Source organism: Arachis ipaensis, chromosome B1, assembly GCF_059453495.1.
Source record: "Arachis ipaensis isolate K30076 ecotype BB chromosome B1, ASM5945349v1, whole genome shotgun sequence".
NCBI classification, from domain to species: domain Eukaryota; kingdom Viridiplantae; phylum Streptophyta; class Magnoliopsida; order Fabales; family Fabaceae; genus Arachis; species Arachis ipaensis.
The window spans coordinates 30045583-30063332 of record NC_142436.1 but is presented as its reverse complement, the minus strand read 5'-3'; positions in this window follow the sequence as shown (position 1 = coordinate 30063332).

The following is a 17750-nucleotide window of genomic DNA, read 5'->3' as shown; positions in this document are numbered from 1 at the left end:
TGAATTTGAATTTGAATTATTAGAAAACTGAGGATATAAATAAGTGAGATGGCTCATAGAAAAAAGGAGGCCGGTGAGGGGAGGATCTTTGGATCCCTTATTGTCTCTCTTGTTCTCCCTTTTTTTAATCTTTTTTTTTCCATGAGCCACTAAACATTTGTCAAAGGGTTAGGTGTAAGAACCGCAATTAATTAACCGCTTAATTAAAATAATTTAATTATCTGAAATAGGTTCAAAAATTTAGAATGTTAATTAGAAAATTTAAATATGATATTTGGACTCAGTAGATTTTTCTGAGTTGAAAAATGTAATTTTCTGTGGAAAATTGCAAAAAATGCGTATCAGTAAATTAGCTGGTAGTACTGGCTTAAATCTATCTGGTACTGTGTGAGAGTAATAAAAAACGGTAGAAAGATGTAGGAAAATAATTAAAGTTGAAAACCGGGCGCTAATTCTAAAGGTTTGGCCCAAAATTAGGCCAAACGGGCCAAAAACACTAACGAGTTGGACCGGACCCAAGTTGGGCCTAAGGCCAACATATAAAACCCTTCTTTAATGAGCATTCAGCTCATTCATCATTCAAAACAACACAAACACAGCTGCATGAGTTGAGAGAAGAAGGGTGAAGAACACTATTCATATTCTCCTTATTTCTCTTGTAACTTGAGCTACAGAGCTCCGATTCGCGAACGGTTTGCCGCTCCACGAAACTCTTGCCGAGCCTGTTAGTTTCATCTAACCAAAGTGGTAATATTTTTGAAAATCCATGCCCAGTTCTCAACCCTTTTGAATTTCAAATTTAAGGTTTGGTTTTGAGTAAATTTTTGTGTTTTGGTTGTTTAGATACTAAGCATTAGTGAGGAGTTATTGAGTTTCATCCCCAAGTTCTGTGGATAAGATCAGGTTTCTCAAAAACCCTTGTAGTTTGGTATATTGTGAATATTAAGTTTTGAATTTTATGAAATATATGATGTTAGTTTGAGCATTAGTGCTTGTTGGAGTTGTCTTGGCTATTTGAAAGCATTTGGATTGGAATTTGTGGCTTGATTTTGGTTGAAAGCTTGATTGGGATCACATTTGGTGAATTGTGTATATTGAAAATTGGCCAAGGTATGGTTTCGATTTCCTCTTTGTAATATGTAATATTTCTGGACACTTAGACTATTGGACCTTAGGATAGGATTGAATTGGTTGTTGAAATTTGTTGAAATGATTATATGTGATGATTTGATGATTTTGATAATTTTGATGAACTATGATGTTATTGTTGATAAATGGTGTTGAATATTGAGGTTGAGGTTGAATGATGTTAATGATGATGATTGGTAGTGATAGAAAGATGATTGATGAGTGTGTTGGTTGAGAATTGGTTTTAGTATGATGACTTTGATGATTGGGATTGAGGATTATGAGGATAATGTATTATAAGTGGAAATTTGGTAAACGTGATGGTTTGAGACAAAATGGTAAGTTTTGAGGTGAATTAATGTGTGTTGTGGTTTTGAGTTGGTTTGGTTTAAAGTTTAGAAATTTAGAGAACCTTGCTATTTTTTGTAAAACTTGGTTTTTGATAGACTTTGGCTGATCATAACTTGAGCCTTAGTTTTTGAAATTGATTAGATTTTATTTTAAATTAAAGATGGTTTAAAGAGATTTAAAATGCTATAAAGTTGAGAAAAAAATATTTTTGTAGAAGAAGTTATAAACGTAGGAAGTTCGGTGTAAAAATCTGAAATTCTGCAGCATTTAATTTTCTGAGTCTAAGGCAGCATGTGTACGCGAACCTGTGCACACGATGCGAGCATTCTCCACTGCCTGGGATCTCGCATACGCGGGCACTATGTTGCGTATGCGAGCACGTGAATTTTGACCATGCGTACGCAAATTTTAACACGGGACGGAAGCATTTCATTCGGGTTGGAACACTCGCATACGTGAGCAGGGTGCCGTGTATACGGGCACACCTTTTTTCAACGTGTGCGTACGCACGGCAGGGGTGTGCGTACGCACAGACTCTATTTTTCTAAAAAATGGTTTTTCTTCGTTTTCAATTGTTCTCTAGCTTTCTAAACTTCTTTAATTACTCTTTAAGGCTAATATCTAGCATTTAGGTCTTAAGACTAATAGAGAAGAGTTAGTGACTTAATTCAGTGAAATTCTGCATGAGTTTAGAAGACAGAGATTTAGGTGTTTGAAGTTGTGAGCATATGGGTGGGGTGTTATATGGGTAATGACTATGAGAACTTGAAATGATGATAAACCTGTGAAATCATGGACTAATGATGGTTATGATGAGTCGAGGACTCGGAAAGGAATGAGTATGGATAATGAGACTGATATCTTGATTTTGGTTCTGATGGAGAGGCTATCTGTAAGTAGCCGGAGTGTACTAGACACTATATCCCTAGACAGTGTGCCAGACATTATATTCCTGGACAGAAAGAGGTCTGTGGTTGGGTGTCCTGCTCACGTCCTTTCGGAATCACAAGAGTGTGTTGGATATTATATCCCTTGGACCGTGTACCAGGCACGATATCCCTGAGAGTTTTCATTTTATATTCATGATCAAAAGGCAATATTCTCATGGGAATGTGTCAGGTTGGCAGTTGAATTGACAATGTGATATCACAGCTAATAGGACAAGCATTCATCATGTGCATTTTCTATATGTTTGCTTGCTTTGCCTACTTGCATTATTTTGCCTAATTGTATAACATGTTTATATGCTTCCCGAATTCCTTGTTGTATATGTCATATTACATGTGAATTATTTTTTGTATCTATTTGTGTTTGTCACTGAGGTTGAGGAGGTTCAGTAGGTGCTGGCAATAAGGTCACGTAGAAGTTAGGCTAGTGAAAGCTGTGGGATAGCGGTGTTAGTTTAGTTAGCAATTCCCTAAGTTAGATTACCCCTGTTTCATTGTGGTTTTAAATCTAACATTGCTTTAAGTTTGAATCTTAAGTTTGATGTGAAGTTCTAGGATTGCCTTTGGAGTCCCGAAACCTTATATCTTACATCACTGGGCATTGTTACCATACTAAGAACCGAAAGTTCTCATACTATATTCTGTTGTTATTTTTCAAATATGAGTCGTGACCCACCTTGGTGAGTGGTGAGATGGTGACGGAGCAGAGGATCTTTGCTTTATTTTGCATTTTGGTTCACTTTGTTATAGACTCTTTCTCACTTCTATATCTTTTTTGCCTTAGAGGCTTGATTTTGAGAGATAAGTTGTATAAGATATTTTAACTCAAAAACTCTGTTATGTCTGTATGTAACTAGTTAGCCTAAACTACGCGGGTTGTGGCTAGTATTCTATGACTATTATGCCTATATATCTATTATTGTATAAGCCTTAGAATTGTCGTGGCACTTAGTTATCCTTTGCTTTACAGCATGAGGTAAGGCTTAGGATTATTTAGGTGTTACATTAGGAGCTCTATTCTTGTTTCAATGATTTATTAATCTAAGTTTTCTTCTATTTTAAAGCTTTGCATTAATATGTTTATGATTGAGTATTTCGTTCTTCATGAATAAAGGATTAGTAGCATCGACAGGTGTGCTAATCCCATCTTGGATTTATTTACTGATTCGATAGAACTGATTTTCAAATCGTTCTTGAAAACTCTTTCACATAGCTTTTAAATCAACTAGACGTAGGGGATTTTGTAAGCGTGCAGCAATACATGATTTTTTATTGCCCTAGTTTAGGATACATGACATATAATCCGGATTAAGACAATTCTCGAGAATTATGTTTTCTCTTTGAGGAACTGAATTAGATTTTTGAACTTAATCCTTTTTAATTTGTCGATCAACCAAGACATTGGCGGTTGGTTAATTAAAGAGAAACCGAGGAGCTGAGACATCGGTAATCGGTTACTTTAGATTCGTCATGAACAGAGATTTGCCAAATTTAAAATTAACTTAACAAGGTTTAATTCTCCTGAGAACATGAACGTCTCCAAAATCCTAGACATTCACCCATATTGATTTCTCTCAATTCAACACTCACTACCTCTTCCGAAGCATTCAGCACTCAAGCCACCTCAATTTCAAGACTTCTACTTTCCACCGAGTCTCGAAAATTCTCCAATCTAGATTTTATTGATCTAATTAGTAATTTAATTTGATATTTACATGCTCAGTCCTTTAATTCTCGTGAGAACGATATCCATTCACCTAGGTATTACTTGAACGATCCGGTGCACTTGTCGGTATCCGCAAGCTTCTGTTTTCGCTTATCATCTGGTTAAATTCTAACTTAGATCTTGTTTACTTACTTTTCTTCTCTTTTCATGTTTTTTTTTCTTTTTTCTTTTTATTTTCCTTTCTTTTCTTTTATTCTACGTTCTTTTTCTTTTCTTTTATTTACCTTATTTTGTTTAACTCTTCTTTTCTTCTCTATTCTTCTTTATTCCACAAAGTGTGTTTGATTTCTTTCTTTGTTTGTGTATCTAAGGAATGATGGAGTTATATACCATGGAGGAAATCCTATTCATCCATAAACTCTTGCTCCTGCAACTCACTTCTTTCATAAGACAAGTGGAACAAACACAATTTGAGCCACTGGGATATTTCTACAAGCCAAGAAATCACTCATGTTTTTCTGAATGGAAGAATTACCCAAATTCTGATTGGAAAAGTCAAGGGCAAGGATATTTCAACGTGCCAAACAAGCAAATAAATTTTAATGTTGAATTTCAAGTCCTTCAAGAGCTTTCATCTCTTAAACTTTATGTGAAAAGACTATCTCAATCTACTGCCCGGTTTGTTCAATAACAAATCTAAGATTTTATGCAAGAAACAAGAACAAACTCGGTTTGTTCAATAACAAATCTAAGATTTCATGCAAGAAACAAGAACAAACCTCAAAAACCAAGAAATCTCCCTCAGAAAATTGGAGATGCAAGTGGAACATGTTGCCAAGCAACTAGCAAAAAGGCAAAATCCTACGGAAAAATGTAAGGCAATTCATATAAGAGGTCCATATCTCAATAAATCAGAAGAAACATAGAAATAATTTGGCTAATCCATTAAGCCAAGAAGTTCCCAATAAAAAGGCTCTAATTAATTTACCACAACAATCCAAGAAAAAAGAAGAAAAGAGGCCAACAGACACTTATCCAATGGAGAATGCATCCTCAAATAACATCAACGGAATAAGCCCTACCATTTGTGTGTATAAAATCTCAATGGAAGAAGAGTCTAAACCCGTAGTACAAATACAAAGAAGGCTTAATCCAACCAAGGAAGTTGTTTACAAAGAGGTAATCAAATTGCGGGAGAAAATCCAATCAGTGAGTATCTTTTCCTTTCTTTTTCATTAAAGTCTTTTCTTTTAATTAATTAAAAAAAAAAGAAAAAATCCTTATCTTTTCTATTTTAATTAAGTATTCCATATTTAAATTCTTCTTCTTCATTTTCTTGTTCTTTTTCAAAAAGTTTTTCAAATAATTTTTAATCCTGTTTTTTGTTCTTTAATTTCAATTTAATAAAATATTTTTTTTTTCAAAAAGTCATCACATGCATCCTCTTCAAAATGATTTTAAATTATAATTTTTAAATTCTTATTTTCTGTTCTCAATTTTAAACTTCAAAAAAAAAGAGAGGGAACATCTAGGAATTTTTTAAAATTCAAAAATCAGTTTTTACTTTTTCCTTTCTTATATTTTCTTATGTTTTCTTTAAAGATTTCTACCCCATTTCCCTTTATTTTCCTTTTTTTTTTTGCATCAAAATTTGTTTTCTTTTGCTTGTTTCTCCACTGATAGTTGCATTCATCTTATCCCTTTCATTCTCTTGTACGTATGCATTTTTATATGACTTACACCATTTATTGCTAAACTTTGTTAAATTCTAAGTTTCGTGTAAACCCTTAAGTTTGGTGTTGATAACTGACGCGGCAAAAATTTACAGATTAAGAATTATTAAGAAAAATGGCATTGCAAGTACAGCTCTTAACCAGCAAAAATCCACTTGTCAATTTAGAAAAGAGTTGTCACAAATTTTAGAAATAAAATACTGGGAGTATGAGTCCCAGGTTGTCTCCCAACGAGTTGCAGGAAGATGTGCTATTTTACTAATCAGAGGTTTTCCAAAATAGTTTTTTTAGTTTGATAAACAGAAAATTAAATTAGAGAATTTATGTAATTTAAATAAAATCTCGACCGGGAGAAGATTAATCGGAAGTCCTATCCTTGTTGGAATTTTTTCAAGATCAATCAATAATTAGTAGTTGTTTCCACTTAGTTAACCCTCAACGAATGAGGGAAAGTCAAGTTAAAAGTCAATTTCTATTCACAAGTCCTAATCCTCTCCCTTGGGAAGGATTAGAGTTAGTGACTAACAAGCCAACCAACAACGAACCAATTATAATTGAACTCTTGAGTATTCCAACTCAAGGTTCTCCTTTTAATCAACTCCCAATCAAGTTGGGAAACTACTTCATTATCATAAATGTAGACTTTACAAAATAAAAAGGGGAAATAAAAAGAGACATGATAAACAATAATCAAAGAGATCAATTAAAATAAAAATAGTCTTGCATTAATGAACTCTAAAAGTAATCCAATGTTAACTCTGGACAGATTAAGGATATGAAAGAGTAAGTAAAAAATAAGTAAACAAACTAGAATGACCAAGTCCGGAGGTAGACTCTTCTCAATAACCGAAGCCAAAATCTTCAAATCCTCAATTATGAGTATATAGAAAAAACCTAGGGGAAGAGTGAACCAGATCTAAAAACTAAAAATTATGCGGAATAAATGTCATCCGTTATCTCTGCATGTTTCCTGGCTCTAATCTGCGTTTCTGGGCCGAAAACTGGGTTAGAACGCGGCCTAGAATTCACGCCAGCGACTTCTGTAAATTCTATAGATCGCGCATGCCACGCGACTGCGTCGTTCATGCGTTCGCGTCATCCGACATTTTTCCGTGCCACGCGTGCGCGTTGTCCACGCATTTGCGTCACTTGTGCAGCTTCCAATCCACGTGGTCGCGTCAGGCATGCGAGCGCGTCACTGCGATTTTCTCCAATTCGCGCGGTCGCGTGAGCCATGCGCCCGCGTCACTTCTCGCTGGTCATCTCCTCAACTTCTTGTGTTCCTTCCATCTTTGCAAGCTTCCTCTTCATTCTCTAAGCCATTCCTGCCCTATGAAAACCTGAAACATTTAACACACGGATGACAGCATCGAATGGTATAAAGGAGGATAAAATAAAAAAAAATATACAATTAAAAGATCTTTAGGAAGCAAGTTTTCAATCATAAAACATTTTTAGGAAGGATTTGTAAATACATGCAGATCATATGAATAAGTGGGTGAAGACTTGATAAAACCACACAATTAAACACAATATAAATCATAAAATAGTGGTTTATCAACCTCCTCACACTTAAACATTAGCATGTCCTCATGCTTAGTTGAAGGAGATAAATATGAATGAATAGGGACATGTAAGACTTATGCAATGCAATGCAACCTATATATATGAATGCAACTATATGATTTTGTCTATCTGATTAAAAAATAAATAAGTTCTCTAAGACAGAGCATAGAACAGATTCCACTAATTCAAATCATACAATAAAAGCAAGTAAATTTGTAAGAAGACAGCTCGTGAAAGCAGGGGACATAGAATCAAGCATTGAACCCTCACTGATGATGTGTGTGTACTCTAATCTCTCTAGTGTATAGGGTAATCAATCTATCCTTCTCTAATCATGCTTTCTAATTTTTGTTCTTCTCCTAACCAATCAACAACATTTAATGTACCAATGCAAACATCATGAGGTCTTTTCAGGGTTGTAAGGGGGCTAAGGTAAGGGTGAAGGTATATATGGCTAAGTGAGCTTATAAATTGAATCTTTAATTAACCCAAGCTTTCACCTAATCATATATGTGTATTCTATATAATTTCAAATTTCATACCTAGCTACCCAAAATTTCCTTTTCACATTCCATACTCGTGTATTAACTTTTTCTCTTACTTGTAGCACGTAGGCATTGATTTTTTTTTTTTGAACATGAAAATAAACATAGCTTATCGATGCACATGGATTTTTAATTTTTATAGTTTCACATGAGTAGGTACTCAAATTCCTATTATATTATCATGACACATTCTCTTATTAACCTTTGTTCCCACAATCTTCCCAAACTCAATTAACACACAATTTCTATCTTAAGCTAACCAAAGATTCAATAGGATATTTAATTATTTTTATGCTTAAGGCTAGTAATGTGGTAAAATGTAGAACAAATGGGGTTAAAACGGCTCAAAGTGGATAACAAAGGTAATTAAAAAGGTAGGCTTATTTGGGATAAGTGAACTAAACAAATAATGGCTTCAATCATATGCATGCATATAACACATTAACATTGGACATATAGGATAAAAAAAATTTCAAATTACAATCATATAGAAGTAAACACACAAGAAAAAATATTTATGGTTAAATAATGTAACCATGTACTTAGGCTCAAAATCTCACGGGTTGTGTGTACTTAGCTTTTTAAACTATGTTCCAAATACAACTTCAAACAAATTTAACATAAAAATTTTGCTTTAAATTAGTGAAATTTTTCAAAATTAGGGTCTTAGGAGAAACTTATTATTTTTTTCAATCAAGTAGAACATGCATGCAATTAACCTATTACTATGCAATCTATCCTATTTTACAAAAGAAAAACTAACTAAACATCCTATTTTATTGGTGTTAAGGAAGAGAAATTACCTCCGGAAGTCAGGTACTGACCGACCTCCCCACACTTAAGGCTTTGCACCGTCCTCGGTGCCATCTGTCAGGAACAAAGGGGGGCTGGTAGTAGTATCTCCACAGTCGGGACCGTCATGGCTCCCTGTGCTGGTAAAGGAAGTGGAGTCCAGAGTGTCAGGTACTTTGTCAGGTCTGTGGTTGCCTGTGAGTAGCTCCTTGAGGTAATTGAATCGGCGCTGGTTACGACGCTCTCGTAGCTTTGCTTTCTGGTCTTGCCGGTCTAACCTCTCCAGTATTTGATGCAGCAGCTGACTTGTTGAAGGTGCTTGTGGTGTTGAAGGAGGAATGTCTGCACTTGTTCTGCAGACTGGCTGGTAGTGGCTGTTGGTGGCCTGAGATATTTCCCGTTAGGGACGTACTGATCATCCCGTGGAAGCATGGTTTTGGTGTCCCCAGCTCTGTAGGAGACTCCAGCTGCTGAGACGAGATCTGAAACCAAGACGGGGAAAGATAAGTTGCCCGCAATCTATACGTGTTCCATATCATTCCGGATGTGTCTTGGTAGAGTCAGAGGCTGGTCTGTGAGGATGCACCATAGTAGAACGGCCATGTCTGCAGTGAAGGAGGACTCATGAATGCTCGGAAAGACTGATGAGAGAACTTTTGCGTGGTCTAGAAATTGCGGATAAATCCTCGTTGCAAGTATAGTTTCTAAACCTTCAAAAGTCCTTTCATACAAACGTTTTGGTTGTCACAAGTAACAAACCCCTTAAAAATTGTTAACCGAGTATTCAAACCTCGGGTCGTCTTCTCAAGGAATTGCAGGGAAGTATGTTCTTATTATTGGTTATGAAGATTGTAAATTGGGGGTTTTGGAAGTTTGGGCAATGCGCACAGGTATATTTTCGAGCAATAAAAATAAATAAATAACTGTAAAATAAACTCTTGGCAAGGTATGAGAACCGGAAATCCTGTCCTTGTTATCCTTATCAGATGTGATGAGAATTGGATTTTAATCCCACTTAGTTAAGTCAAGTGGACTAATTAGCTTGATCCTCAAGTCCTAGTCAATCCCTGTGGGAGGACTAGCTTTAGAGAGATCTAGATCAAGTAGAATCTGCCAATTTCAACCACTCCTGAGTTTGACAACTCAAGTGTTACCAATTACCTAACCAAAGCCAAAAGGAAGAAAATATCTAAATTAAATTAAAAGCATTAATATAAATAAAGCAAAGCAATCTTAAATCTGAAATACCTCAAATAATATTAAATAAAATATACAGATCTTAACATGAAAAGTTCATAAGCCAATTGGGCAACATATCTAATACAAGCATTGAAGCATCTGAAAGTAAAAAGAGGAATATAAAGTAAAAGGAATATTAAACCTGGGATTGAGAGTCACTCCTAAAACTAAGAGAAATCCTAAATCCTAATCCTAAGAGAGAGGAGAGAACCTCTCTCTCTAAAAACTACATCTACTCCTAAAATTGTAAATATGAGAGCCTCCTTATGAATGGATGCAGTCCCCCACTTTATAGCCTATAATCTGTGTTTTCTGGGCCGCAAACTAGGTCAGAAACAGTCCAGAATTCGCTGGTTTCGAATTTTGCCACGCTGGATTTCCGTCACTGTGACGCGGCCGCATGGATCACGCGGTCGTGTCACTTAGCATCAGGGAAACTATAGTATATTATATATCAAATTGAAGCCACGGACGTTAGCTTTCCAACGCAACTGGAACTGCATCATTTGGACCTCTGTAGCTAAAGTTATAGCCGTTTAAGTGCGAAGAGGTCAGGCTGGACAACTTAGCAATTTCTCCAACTTCTTGTATTCCTTCCACTTTTGCATGCTTCCTTTCTATCCTCCAAGCCATTCCTGCCTTATAATATCTGAAAACACTTAACACACATATCAAGGCATCTAATGGTGATAAGAGAGGATTAATATTAGTAATTATAAGTCCAAAGAAGCATGTTTTCAATCAAAGCACATAATTAGGAAGGTAAATGTAAAACCATGCAAAAAGTATGAATAAGTGGGTAAAGAGTTGATAAAATCCACTCAATTAAGCACAAGATAAACCATAAAATAGTGGTTTATCAAAGACGTAATGGGACATGATCTGTGCCCATACTCGAGCCTCCAAGGTAAGTGCTGAAGCCGATATTACCTTAGGGTGGGAACGATGGTATCCAAAAATCCATCTGGTGCAAGGTTGTGCAATAACTTTGAGAACAGCGTCTCAGTCAAATTTGTACGTATGGCGCTTGAGTGCGGCCTCTTGAAATGCGTCCAATCCTTCTGGAGCAGGGGGAAGATCTAGAGCTCGTTGAATGGCCTCTTCTGTAATGGGGACTTGCTTCTGACGGACATAGACAGACTGCAGGGTTGGCAGGTGAAAAATAGAGTAGAACTCGACTACCCAGGAAAGATTAACCTGCCGTGGCTGTCTCTGTAGGAATCCCCATTGTCGTCGCTCAATTCGTGGCTCAACAAATTCAGCAATACGGGTCGGGAGGATAAGAAGGTATTCGTTGTTGTAACTCCTTTCTGCCAGGATGGAAAACATCTACTCACAGTAGCGGTTGGTAAATCGCGCAGTGTCCTTTGCTGGGAAGGCTTTCTCTTTTTCATCGACCTTTATAATCCTCTTAATTATTTTTGTTGAGGGCTTAACTGCAGTTGAAGATGGCTCTGCCACTAATACTCTAAGTATTAAATTGAACATGCAAGCAACCCTTTAAGAAGTAATATTTAATTGTTAATCAATTTCTTTATAATTCACAAGCAAAATGTAGAAGAAAATAGATACTCAAGTAAATTTCCAACACCAATTAGAGGAACAAAGAAAAATAAAGAAAAAGAAAATATAGATAATGAAATTAAAAAGAAAACTAAATAAGAAAACATGAATAAAAGAAAAAGAAAAATAATAATGAAAAAGTAAAGAAGGAAGAAAAAATAAACCTTGATAATGGATGTGAAAAAGAAAAAGGGAGATAGTGAGAAAGAAGGAAGAAGGAAGAAGGGGGGAAGAAAGAAGAAGTGAAAAGAAAAAGTAGGATTTGGGGAAGAAAAAAGATATGATATTTGGCAGATTTAGATGAGTTGTGCGGCGCATGCAACGCGGACGCGTGGGTCACGCGTGCGCGCGAATAGCACTTAGGTGAAATGACGCGAAAGCGTCGGTCACGAGGACGCGTGACATGGATTGTGCTGGTGGCGCAAGGGCAGCCTCGCGTTCGCACAACTCTCTGTGTGAACCTCATTTTGCCAAATTCTAGGGTGACGCGGTCGCGTGGTTGACGCGATCGCGTGAATGGCCATATGTAGAAAAGCGACGCGGATGCGTGGGGCATGCGTTTACGTGGTAGGGTGGTGCACGAAATTACAATCACACTTTTGTAACTCCGCACAACTAACCAGCAAGTGCACTGGGTCGTCCAAGTAATACCTTACGTGAGTAAGGGTCGATCCCACAGAGATTGTCGGCTTGAAGCAAGCTATGGTTATCTTGTAAGTCTTAGTCAGGATATCAATAATTCTCAGATTTAATTGTAAAAAGTAAAAGAACATGAAATAAATACTTGTTATGCAGTAATGAAGAACAGGTTGAGGCTTTGGAGATGCTTTATCTTCTGAATCTCTGCTTTCCTACTATCTTCTTCTTCATGCACGCAAGGCTCCTTCCATGGCAAGCTTTATGTTGGGCATTACCGTTGTCAATGGCTACTTCCCGTCCTCTCAGTGAAAATGTTCCAAATGCGCTGTCACCGCACGACTAATCATCTGTCAGTTCTCGATCATGCTGGAATAGGATCCATTGATCCTTTTGCGTTTGTCACACGCCCAACAATCGCGAGTTCGAAGCTCGTCACAACCATCCCTTCCCAGATCCTACTCAGAATATCACAGACAAGGTTTAGACGTTTCGGATCTCAGGAATGGCCGCCAATAATTCTAGCTTATACCACGAAGGTTCCAATCTTAGATTAGAAACCCAAGAGATACACATTCAAGCTTGATTGCATGTAGAACGGAGGTGGTTGTCAGGCATGCGTTCATAGGTGAGAATGATGATGATTGTCACGGATCATCACATTCATCAGGTTGAAGAGCGAATGAATATCTTAGAATAGAAGCAAGCGTGATAGAATGGAAAACAGTAGTAATTGCATTAATTCATGAAGAACAGCGAGCTCCTCACCCCCAACAATGGGGTTTAGAGACTCATGCCATAGAGAATACAATAAGAAACGTGTAAAGTGTCATGAGGTACAATATGAATCACTGAAAGTAGTATTTATAGTAAACTAGTGACCTAGGGTTACAGAAAATGAGTAAGCTAGGGTATTTATTGTAAAATTCCACTTCCGGTGCCCACTTGGTGTGTTCTTGGGCTGAGCATTGAAGCTTTCATGTGTAGAGACATTTCTTGGAGTTAAACGCCAGATTTTATGCCAGTTTGGGCGTTTAACTCCATCTTTTGTGCCAGTTCTGGAGTTAAACGCCAGAATTCTTGAGCTGACTTGGAACGCCTATTTGGGCCATCAAATATCGGACAAAGTATGGACTATTATATATTGCTGGAAAGCCCAGGATGTCTACTTTCCAACGCAATTAAAAGCGCACCAATTAGGCTTTTGTAGCTCCAGAAAATCTACTTCGTGTGCAGGAAGGTCAGAATCCAACAGCATCTGCAGTCCTTTTTCAGCTTCTAAATCAGATTTTTGCTCAGGTCTCTCAATTTCAGCCAGAAAATACCTGAAATCACAGAAAAACAGACAAACTCATAGTAAAGTCCAGAAAAGTGATTTTTATTTAAAAACTAATAAAAATATAATAAAAACTAACTAGAATGTACTAAAAACATACTAAAAATAATGCCAAAAAGCGTATAAATTATCCACTCATCACAACACCAAACTTAAATTGTTGCTTGTCCCCAAGCAACTAAAATCAAATAGAATAAAAAGAAGAGAATATACAATGAATTCCAAAAATATCTATGAAGATCAGTATTAATTAGATGAGCGTGGCTTTTAGCTTTTTGCCTCTGAACAGTTTTGGCATCTCATTTTATCCTTTGAAGTTCAGAATGATTGGCTTCTATAGGAACTCAGAATCCAGATAGTGTTATTGATTCTCCTAGTTAAGTATGTTGATTCTTGAACACAGCTACTTTATGAGTCTTGGCCGTGACCCTAAGCACTTTGTTTTCCAGTATTACCACCGGATACATAAATGCCACAGACACATAACTGGGTGAACCTTTTCAGATTGTGACTCAGCTTTGCTAGAGTCCCTAATTAGAGGTGTCCAGAGCTCTTAAGCACACTCTTTTTGCTTTGGACCACGACTTTAACTGCTCAGTCTCAAGTTTTCACTTGACACCTTCACGCCACAAGCACATGGTTAGGGACAGCTTGGTTTAGCCGCTTAGGCTAGGATTTTATTCCTGTGGGCCCTCCTATCCACTGATGCTCAAAGCCTTGGATCCTTTTTATCACCCTTACCTTTTGGTTTAAAGGGGTATTGGCTTTTTCTGCTTGCTTTTCTCTTTTTTTTTATATTTTTTTTACAAGCTTTCTATTCACTGCTTTTTCTTGCTTCAAGAATCAATTTTATGATTTTTCAGATTATCAAATAGCATTTCTCCTTTTTCTTTCATTCTTTCAAGAGCCAACAATTTTAACATTCATAAACAATCAAATTCAAAAATATGCACTGTTCAAACATTCATTCAGAAAGACAATAGTATTGCCACCACATCAAAATAATTAAACTGTTTTAAAATTCAAAATTCATGTACTTCTTTTTCTTTTTCAATTAAGAACATTTTCCTTTTAAGAAAGGTGATGGATTCATAGGACATTCATAGCTTTAAGACATAAACTTTAATTTTATTGATTATGGAATAAAAATAAGACTCAAAAATAAATATAAAGGCAGACCCATAATAATAGAAGACAGAAAATTAAAAGCAGAAAAATAAATGACTCTTAAAATAGACTCTTAATAATAAAGGTTATCACAGAGTTAGGACTCAAAAACCTTGATTTTGAGAAATGGATGCTCACTCAATCTGTGGGGTGCTTGGTCCTTCAAGGGAGAGCTTCTGGCGCTTCAGCTCCTGTAGCTCACGCCTCTGCTTCTCCTGTTCCTTCAGCAGCTTGCAGAGCATGTAGTTTTGATTCTGCTGTTCTTTCTTAAGTTGTTCCATAGCTTCCTGCAGCTTGGTAACAGATGCTTCTAAGCGGGTCCAGTAGTTAATTTCAGGAATTTCTGGAAGGAACTCCTGCGTCCTCTTTTTGATGGAGTTGTCTTGCACTTATCCTTCCATTGACTTCTTGGTGATTGGGTGTTCAATTGGGATGAATTCATATACTCCCATCCTCACTCCAGCATCTTTACATAGCAGAGAAATTAAGCTTGGGTAGGGCAGTTTGGCTTTAGCGGAGTTCTTGTTTGCAATTGTGTAAATCTCACAAGAAATCAGATGATGAATCTCCACTTCTTTTCCAAGCATAATACAATGAATCATCACTGCTCTTTTGACAATGACCTCAGAGTGGTTGCTAGTAGGCAATATAGAATGCCCAATGAAGTCCAGCCAGCCTCTTGCAACTGGTTTGAGATCTCCTCTCTTGAGTTGGTTTAGGACACCTTTGGAATTGGTTATCCACTTAGTTCCAGGGAGGCATATGTCCTCTAGAACTTGATCCAACCCCTTATCTACTCTCACCATTCTCCTATTAAAGGATTCAGGATCATCTTGTAGTTGAGGTAGTTTGAAGACCTCTCTTATTTTGTCCAGATGAAAGTAAATAATTCTTCCTCTGACCATGGTTCTGTAGGTATAAAAGGCAGTTCCAGTCATTCTCTGCTTATCTGTCAGCCACAAATTTGAGTAGAATTCCTGAACCATGTTTCTTCCAACTTTTGTCTTAGGATTGGCTAGAATTTCCCATCCTCTGTTTCGAATTTGCTCTTGGATCTCTGGATATTCATCTTCTTTCAGATTGAATTTAACTTCCGGGATCACTGACCTCAGACCCATTATTTTGTAGTAATGGTCTGCATGTTCTTTGGTTAGGAACCTCTCTTGATTCCAAAGACTCTTTGGAGTATTCTCTTTCTTGCCTCTTGATTTGGTTTGTTTTCCCTTAGGTGCCATGATCTTGATGAGTCTTAGCTCAGTGATCACGGAAAAGCACACCAAACTTAGAGGTTTGCTTGCCCTCAAGCAAAAGAAAGGAAAGGGGAGAGAGAGGAGAAGAGGTAAATTCGAATGGTGTAGAGGAGGGGATGGCCGAAACTATTTTTATAGGAGGAGGGGATGGCTTTCGAAAAATTTGAGAGAGATATGATAAGATATGGAAAGAATTTGAGAAGATATTTGAGTTTTTGAAGAAGATTTGGAAAGGATTTGAAAGAAATTTGAAAAATAATTTAAAAAATTATTGAATGATGAAAATTGAGGGTGAATGATGAAAGTTTGAAACATGTTTATGCAGAAAATTATGAGTCAAAACATGAAAATTTGAAAAAATTTGAAGTTGGAAACAAAATCTCCTCCCCCTGCCTTTCTGGCGTTAAACGCCCAGAATGGTATCCATTCTGGCGTTTAACGCCCAGTTGTTGGCCATTATGGGCGTTTAACGCCTAGCCAGGTACCCTGGCTGGCGTTAAACGCCAGAAACTCCTTTATCACTGGGCGTTTTGCTGAACGCCCAGGATACTGCAATTCTGGAGTTAAACGCCCAGAATGGTACCCATTCTGGAGTTTAACGCCCAAAATGGTACCTTTACTGGCGTTAAACGCCCAGAATGATACCCATTCTGGCGTTTAACGCCCAAAATGCCCCTTACTGGCGTTTTCTTGCCAGCAAGCTCCTTTTCTCTGCTTTTTGCACTGAATCCTTCTGTAACTCTGTGAATTCCTTCATTTTTGATGATTAACCTTTGATGAAAATGTATATCAAGCCTCTACATGTATTAATTTAAAATAAATAACTTGCTAATGGCTGGGTTGAGCTTTATTGTCTTTAGCTGGACCTTTATTGAGCTTCATTAAAGCCTCAGTTTTGAGCATTCTTGCTCAAAATTGCTTTCAAGATAATGTTTGATTCTCTGTCCATTGACTATGAACTTTTTGTCAGAATCAATATCTTGAAGCTCAACATATCCATATGGTGACACTCCTGTAATCACATATGGTCCCCTCCACCAGGATTTTAATTTCCCAGGGAATAATCTGAGCCTAGAGTTGAATAGTAGAACTTTTTGTCCTGGCTCAAAGACTCTGGATGACAATTTCTTGTCATGCCACTTTTTTGCTTTTTCCTTATAAATTTTTGCATTTTCAAAAGCATTGAGTCTGAACTCTTCCAGCTCATTTAGATGGAGCAATCTTTTCTCACCAGCTAACTTAGCATCCATGTTTAGGAATCTGGTTGCCCAGTAGGCTTTATGTTCCAGTTCCACGGGCAGATGACAAGCCTTGCCATATACAAGCTGGTATGGAGAGGTTCCTATAGGAGTCTTGAATGCTGTTCTGTATGCCCACAGAACATCATCCAAGCTCATTGCCCAATCCTTTCTACGGGCAATTACAGTCTGTTCCAGGATTCTCTTTAGTTCTCTATTAGAGACTTCAGCCTGCCTATTTGTCTGTGGATGATACGAATTTGCTACTTTGTGGCTAATTCCATATCGAACCATAGCAGAGTAATGCTGTTTATTGCAGAAATGGGTTCCCCCATCACTGATTAGTACTCTGGGAACACCAAATCTGCTGAAAATATGTTTCTGGAGGAACATCAGCACAGTCTTGGTATCATTAGTGGGTATGGCAATTGCTTCCACCCATTTAGATACGTAGTCTACTGCCACCAGAATGTAAGTGTTTGAGTATGATGGTGGGAAAGGACCCATGAAGTCAATACCCCATACATCAAACAACTCAATCTCTAAGATCCCTTGTTGAGGCATGGCATAACCATGAGGCAAGTTACCAGCTC